The following is an 8,476-nucleotide window of genomic DNA, read 5'->3' as shown; positions in this document are numbered from 1 at the left end:
ACCCCCCCGAACCCAGATGTTCTGCTGTGTAGCCAAGCCAGCCTGACCTGTGTTTTCTACAGCCTTGTCAAGAGGCAAGCCCCAAAGGCTTCTGGATGAGAAGGCCATGTGCACAACAATTTCAGTTTTGTGGCAGAAGCCTTTAATGGTTGGGCCTGTTTGATTTCCTTAGAGGCCACCACTAGGGCCAGATGAGCTAGAAACTAGAGACTCTTAGAAGGCTGTGTGTGTGTGTGTGTGTGTGTGTGTGTGTGTGTGTGTTTCACCAGTCCAAGTTTCCCAATGAGTTATTAATGAGTTATTAATAATAAAGAGTTGAGTTAATAAAGCGCTTTACATTTAGCGGGGCAGGGAACTATTGCTGTTCATCCTGGCATAGTGTATCGCCCAGTGGCTATTTACTGGTGCTTCCCATTTGTTTTCTTTTTCTGTTGTGATCCTCTTTGCAATAGGGAACAAATCATATGATCTTATTTCTGTTTGAATTGCTTTGTAAACTTTTTTTGTGGTAGTGGTGTATGACTATTTTAAATAGTGGTAATAATGGCCGTATTTGGAAAATGTCTGTAATGTGCTACTGTTCCAACATACCCAACACAGTGCGCTCTGCCAGCACCACCAAGCAGTGCAAGAGATCCCTTAGCAGGAACCTGTTCCTGGATTCTGTTTCTGGAGGTAACTGAAATGGGACATTCTGGTACCATGAGGAGACCTCCATGTCTGTCCCTCCCCCACCCCCAACCCCCAGCACTACAGGATGCAGTTTCAGCCCCATTGGCATGGCTGCATTGCATTGGAAAGTTAGTTACTATTGGACTGATGCAAGATTTCTGCCTTCCAGGCTCTTCTGGGATAGGAGCAGAGTGATTTTCAGGAGGGGTTCAGTTATTTGAACAGAGCATCCCTGTGTCCCTGGGGGTGGTGGGATTGTCGTGGTAATGGCACTACCGTGGCTATTAATAACTCGATGAATAATTAAGTGTGGGCCGCCACCGTTTATCTTGGCCCTTTCATCTCAATTCCCCCACTCCGCCCTGCAGCTGTCTCTTCAACCCACTGTTGTGCATCCAACGGATGTTCAGTCTGTCTTTTTCTTTTGCTCGCATGTCTTTTTCCCTGAGCCTTGCAGAAGTCTGGTGCTGTCTGGTGTCGGTTTGCAGGCAAAGGGATTGCACCCTGGGAATGGAGAAGTGATGTGAAAGTTGTGGTGGTTAACATTAAAATATGGTAGGGGAAAAACTAGTGGTTTGCTGGATTCTAATTTTTTTTCTTTTTTGTCTTTCTGCATCTCCCCCTCCCCCCTTCAAAGGGAACTGGTATGGATAGGAATGTTACAGATTTTCACAGGCAGATCTGCTGAAGTGGATACACTTTGTGGGGCTAAATGCAGGGCTGACCAACTGAAGTAGCTGTAGATTTACGGGGGAGGCACCTCTATTTGCCAACTTGCCTCCATGCTTTTCCTCCCACCCACTGGATTGGAAAAGGAAGAAGGGAACAGAATGGAAGAGAAAGTGTGTAAGAGAGGAGAGCGGTGGGCTAGATCTCCTCTCCACCACACTTCATCTCCCTCTTTCTTTTCTAATACAGGGAGTGGGAATAGCAGAGGCTGGCACATCACAAGATAAGGTGAGAGGAGGTCTTTGCCATACATTGTAATTATGATATTAGATAGAAAGATGCGGGTTCAAATCCCTCTTTAGGTGACCTTGGGCCAATCATTTTTCAATCTCTTCTACCGCACTGGGTTCTTGTGAGGATCTCCATTCTGCCGTCAAGCCCCAACTGGGATGAGCATCATACAGCCACCAAAGGAACAAAATATACCAAAATGGTAATGAATTTTTTCCCCCCAGATCTGAATCTGACGGTGACGATTACTGCCAATGTTTTAACTAGGTAGAAGTGGGACACTAGGCCCCTTTGAAACATGGTGATCCCGGTTGTCAAGATGAATCCAGGAGCATCCTTTAAGTATGCAGCTTCTTAAAATAATAACCAGCTTTCCTTTGCCTGGCACAGCATGTGCAGACAATTCTGTGCAAGAATTTATTTTTTTAATGTCTGTCCTCGGCACAGATGGTTTGGGCTATGGAATGTGAACAGTGCGTACTCTTGTTCTCAGAACCTGGATAGTGGGTGATTATGGGAGGGCATGTTCCTCTTTCCCTTTTTGCTAGAAATATCACCAGCAGTCCTCTCTGCGGAATCCAGAAGCTACATTTCTAGTGAAGAATGTTAACACGCCAGTTCTTCTTTCAAAGTACAAGACAAAGTTTTAAATAGAAAAAAAAAATCTTCAGAAATGGAAAGGGATTTTTTTCTTCAATATTACTGCATGCATGTTGAGGGAACTACGGACCACAAAAGGGCAGCTCATTTCTTTCTTAGAGGAGGTCTTAGAGCTCATATCTACTTGGAGGACAGCTCTCAAGGCCAGAAAGCCACCGCCCCTCTGCTAACTCCACCTGCATGATGGTGGGCTGTAGAAACTCTGCATGTACCCAGAGGCCCTATCATCACATTGTCCAAGACTGAATCCTAGTGATGAAAAACAAATTCTACAGCTGAGCTTTAACTATGTGCCTCCAGACATGTGTCTACTGCACATGAGTATTCCAGAAATAAAATTGCCAATATTTCTTTTGTTTTGTTTTTGCTTGGGCCCCTGTGCTTTTAGTACCTACCAACCAAGCACAAAGAAATAAATACAAATCCAGCAAGCACATCTTTCTTCATCACTCCAATGAAAATGAATCACAAGAGGCTTGATCTTGGTTTTGTTCTTGGACCAGGCTATGAATTGTACCTTTGTTTTTTTGGATTGGTCCCATTTATGATGCCAGGATATATTTCTGATGTCTTTATTGATCAGCATTTCTCAGCTCCCTGCAACCCCTTCAGGGGCTCCACAAGCACACCATAAGTGGCCGCCATCTCCTTGGTACCGTGCCAATCCACACATGCGCTGGGGCTCCCTGAGCTTCTGTGGCTCTCCAAGATTCTAATCGTTTAAAGGGCTCTGGAGACTGAAAAGTTTTAGAACCAGTGAACTAGATGAATTAATGAAAATACTTGTTTTCGTTTTACATGAAAATATGTTCTGCATCTCGTAAACTTTAAAAAGAGTACCCAATCCTATCCAACATTTCAGGGTTGATGCAGCTGCAATTCAGGCTCAAGATAAGCCTCAAGATAAGACAAATGTTCCCTTATCTTGAGCGGGGGCTGGAGGGGCTCTGTGACTGCCTCCCCACTGCAAGATGCAGTGCACACCCTGTTGGCACGGCTGCATCAGCAGTGGAAATTTGGATAGGATTAAGAGCCCAATCCTGAGGTCTGCGGCATGGCTCCGCGCCGCAGACCTCAGTCGCAAACGTGCCATAAGGCATGTTTACGGGGCTTACCGCCAGGTTCCCGCTGGAGCTAGCCCAGCGCCAGCTGGCGCTGGGCTAGCACCCGGTGGTCACCCAGGTTCCACAGCTCCGCGGTCTCCCAGACCACCGGGCTGAGGAATGGGAGGTGTGGCATGGCCAGGGGTGTGGGGGAGGCGTTTCAAGGAGGGGAGAGGCGTGGCCGGGGGCATGGGGGAGGCGTGTCGGGGGAGGGAGAGAGGCAGATCCGCAGAGCTGAGCTCTGCAGGATCCAAGGCGCTCGTGCACGGCTGCTCACCATACACAAGTGCCTTTACTTTAGCACCGAACTTTTGGTTGCCCCTAAAGTGAGTAACCCCATTGCGGGTGAACGTCCCCTTCTCCTGAGGAGCCTCCCGTGGTAGCATGGAAGGCGCTGGATCAGTTGGCAGCCTTCCATGGAGCTGCCGGGTCCGGGAGCTCCGGGCAGCTCAGGATTGGGCTGTAAGCCCCCAGTGTGGTTTAGAGCAGGGGTGTCCAAACTTTTTGGCAGGAGGGCCACATCATCTCTCCAACACTGTGACGGGGGACGGGGGAAAAAAGAATAATTTACATTTAAAATTTGAATAAATTTACATAAATGAATATATTAGAGATGGAACTTATATGAATGAATGAAGGTTTTGCAGTAGCTCAAGGCCTCTAAAAGGCCTTGCACAAAGCAAGGCCGGCCTTTCCTTTGCTGCTGCTGCTGCATCACACACATGAACCAGCAAGTAGTGGAGAGGGACCTCATCCCACAGCTCACGCGAGAGGTCGAACAGTCACCCTCAGGTTCCAGCAAGTCTCCAGAGAGCCAGAGGCTCATTGGAGACTTGGGGCTCCCTGGGGGCCAGATTGGGAGTCCTTGTGTGCCACAAGTGGTCCCCAGGCTGGGGTTTGGGCGCCCCTGGTTTAAAGGGTAGAGTTTAAAGGAATTAGGACTGAGAAGACCCAGACTCCACTCAGCCATGAAGTTCACTGACAATCACCCACTCACAGAGTTGTTGGGTGGAGAGCAGAAGGTGGTGACCATACATGATGATGTATGATATAACTGTAATTACAAAAACAAAACAACAACATTTCTTACAGAGAGAGTGAGAGAGAGAAGAAACCAAAACACTAACAATCATAAGGTATTACAATGCACCAGGGTTACTTGAGTGGCTTGTGAAGTACATGTATTGCCCAAGAACACACCTTGACCCCAGTCCATAGTACTGTGCTTTGGGTCGGGTTTCCGTCCTATGTTACAAAACTGAATACAGCTCTACTCAAGTCTAAGGGGTGCATATTAGAATTGTAGATAACAATCTCTAGTTATTGAGTCAATTGTGTTTCTTTTTTTAAATTGTAGGTAACTGCTGGTCCATTAGGGAAAAAAGCCCAAAGTCACCATCAGGTAACAATTTTATTAGGACCTATCAAAGTGATACAAAGGCATGAACAGCACAAAACTGTGGGTCATTCTTGTTGATTGTTTTGGACTAATACTATTTTAGAGAACTGTCACTTTTGGCTGCTCTCTCTCTCTCTCTCTCTCTCTCTCACACACACACACACACACACACACACACACACACACACAAACAATCTCACTTGAAGTCTAAGACTGAAAGAAGAGAGATCATTCCGCAACAGCAGTGTTGGATTTGTGACTGGCCTACATCTCAAAAGAGGACATTTTATTTTATTAGTCCCATATAAAAATAAAATTCAGACTAAAATTAAAAAAGAATCCCATTCCACTGTTTAGTTTAAATAGATTCTCAGACTTTGCTGAGTCTTTGGGGGGGAGTTCATTCCCTGCTAACTGAACAAGCGGGCACTTTTTTCAAGTGGTGCCCCTCTCTTATATTTAGCAGGGGAACAGTAACTGTCCCTCCTTCCCAACATAGTGTCTTTTCTAATGGCTGATGGCTTTGTGTTCTTCTGCATCTTTTTAGTTTGTGAGCCCTTTTGGGACAGGGAGCCATTTAGCTATTCTATTCTCTCCATAAACACTTTATGAACTCTTTTGTTGAAAAGTGGTATATTAATAAGATTAACAATGCTTGGGTAGCACCAAAGTGGGAACAACTTCTATTCACCTTTTTTTTTTTTCCATTGAGGATGCCCTTGGTTAGTCATGGAGATCACAATGGAACATATAAAGCAGGAAACACTCTCTCAGGGTCCATTTCTTCATTAGTTCAGTGCAATGATTACTTTTCACGCTATCGAGATAACATCAGAATGAGCTCTGTCACTGTGTGATACTGAGTCAACACCATTCACTTTCCCCTGCTCCTTTGGCCATGAAGGACAGCTACAGCTAGAAACAGGAGGCTGAAATAGAACTTGCAGCCCACTAACATGTTTCCTTGTGAGCTAGTTTCAGTCACACAAAAAGGCTCATAGATGTCTAGGAAGGAATTTTCCAGCTGATTTGATGGCCTAGTGAACTTGGACAGCTTCCAGCGAGATGGAGGGCTGAAGACAGAATAGGGGATCTCAGCTGCATTGTTGGAGAGACAAGGGGCAAGGTCCAGGTCCCATTACCTCTTTGTCTGGCTATTGGTAAGTTCCAGAGACCGCCTACATATGGGAAGGGCTTCGGACATATTTATCTATTTACTGCCAGCTTTTCTCTCCAAAGGGCCTCCAAGGCAGCTCACAGCATCAAAATACATATAAATTATAAAACACATTGATATCACCTAGCTTTTGAGAAGGTCTATATCAGTGGACCACAGGTGGTCCGTGAGAACCTGAGAAGTGGTCGGCGAGGACTCAGGAAAAAAAAGAAAAAAAGATGATCACCTTCGATCACTTTCAGTGTCTCTCCAAATGAGTGCTCCCCCAAGGACGACTGAAGTGTTGGCTGTGGCAGTAGATAGTTTGTTCTCCACCCTCTCTGGTTGTCCTGCGCTTGCTGATGTGCCAGCTGTGGGAGGCTCCATTCTCCACTCTTTCTGGTAGTCTGTGGAGGAGTGCTCACTCAGTGAAATGCTTCCCCACTGACCACTGAATGGACCTACCCCCGCCCGCAACGGGCATTTCCATTGTCTCACCAAGTGCTCCCCCATGGGCTACCAAATTGAACTGTATTTTTTTGTGTGGTGGGGATGGAGGGGGTTGCATGTGGTCCACAAGAACTCCAAAGTTTGCCTCAGTGGTCCATGGGCTCCTAAAAGTTGGAAACCACTGGTCGATTTATAGAATATGTAATATAACAATAAACCCCCTCAAAAGCTAAGTGACATAGAAATGCCTTACTGGAACTGCTTCACAGAGGGGGCTGTTTGAAGATCCTCTGGAAGCAGTTCCAGAGGTGTGGTGCCACAATAGAGAAGACCCTGGTGCTTGTTGCCATCTCCTTTACCTTTGATGGCAGTGAACTCTTAGCAAGGCCCTGCCAGATAATCTGATGAGTAGGGAAGTAGGTGATCCTGAAGGTATCCTGCTCCCAGGCCATATAGGGCTTTGTAGGTAAAAACCAACACCTTTAATTGGGTCCAGAAAAGAATTGGCAGCCTGTGTAGTCACTGGAGCAGTGGTCTGACAGAATCAAACCGCAGAGACCCAGGGCCCAATCCTATCCAAATTTTCAGCGCTAGTGCAGCCATGCCAACAGGGTGTGTGCTGAATCCTATGGAGGGGGAGCAGTCACAAAAGCCTCCTTGAGTTAAGGGAATATTTGTTTCCTTACCTTGGAGTTGCATTGCCGCTGCACCTGCACTGGAAAGTTGGTTAGGATTGGACCCACAGCAACCTAATGAGCCTCCACATTCTGAACCAGCGGCAATTTCCAAACCATCTTCAGGAGTAGCCCCACATAGTGTTACAGTGTGTGTTACAGTAGTCTAAACATGATGTAACTAAAGTGTGGACCACCATAGCCAGATCCAACTGACTCAGGTCTGGTCACAGCTGTCGCACCAGACATACATACCGCTGTAATGGAAAAAGTATATATCTGGTGACATTCAAATTGGTCTACTGCAATATGCTCTGTGTGGGGACTGCCCCTGAAGACCATCTGGAAACTATCGCTCATGCAGAACATTGCTACGTGCATTTTAACCAGGGGTAGGTGCACTATTGCTTAACTAACTAACTAACTAACTAACTAACTAACTAACTAACTAACTAACTAACTAACTAGCTAGCTAGCTAGCTAGCTAGCTAGCTAGCTAGCTAGCTATATACCGCCTTTCTAACTAGGTATTTATATACCACCTTTCTGGTCATCGGATTACTCCTCTGACTTTATTCAAGTCAGAATTTACATAGTTTACATAGGCAGGTTTACATAAGCAGGCGTTTCTAAATCCCTCAAAAGGATTTTTACAATCATAGAAGGTTCTCTCTTTCAAGAACCACACAACATTTCAGATGGATCTTCCTGGTCTGATCTCACTTCTGGCCTCCAATTGCCTCCTATGCAGGCTGACAAGCAGCTCCTTCATCTCTCACATGAAGTGCAGCCAAGACACTTCTTCACTCACAGCAAAGAGCAGGTGGAATAACTCAGCTTGGCTTGTCAGCTGCTTCAAAGTTTCGCCTGTTGGTGGCCTCGAACTGGCGACCTTCCAATGTTATCTTCTGGCTCTACCCTCTAGACCAGACCTCCTTCCCCTTTCACTTTTCCAACTGCAGTGGCTCCTGTGCAGGTGAGCTCTGCACAGATCAGGATTGAGTTACCTGAAGATCACCCCATCCCATATGACATGGCCTGCCCATTAAGAGCAACTGGGAAGGCTCTCTTGCTAGTACCACTGTTGTTTGAAGTTTGACTGGTGGTAACAGAAGAGAGGGCTTTCTTTGTGGTGATGCCACAGTTGTGGAACACTTGAGCCAAGACAAGCTTTTGGTAGCACATAAAGCTTTTTTTAATTTCCTTTTCTTCATCTGGCCTTCCCGGATTAGGTTTGAAGTGGTAGTGGTGGTGGCTGTTGTATGCTATTTATGAAGTTTTATATTGCATTTTATTGTCTTGAAGCATAAACCGCCTTGCTTTTTAGAGGGGAAAAAGCAGGGTCAAAAATGTTTTAAAATGTTAAAAATGGTCTTTCCAACCTTCCTAACATCAGTTCAGT

This window comes from Tiliqua scincoides, chromosome 5, assembly GCF_035046505.1.
Source record: "Tiliqua scincoides isolate rTilSci1 chromosome 5, rTilSci1.hap2, whole genome shotgun sequence".
NCBI classification, from domain to species: domain Eukaryota; kingdom Metazoa; phylum Chordata; class Lepidosauria; order Squamata; family Scincidae; genus Tiliqua; species Tiliqua scincoides.
The sequence above is the reverse complement of the archived record's forward strand: the minus strand, read 5'-3'. Positions refer to the sequence as shown.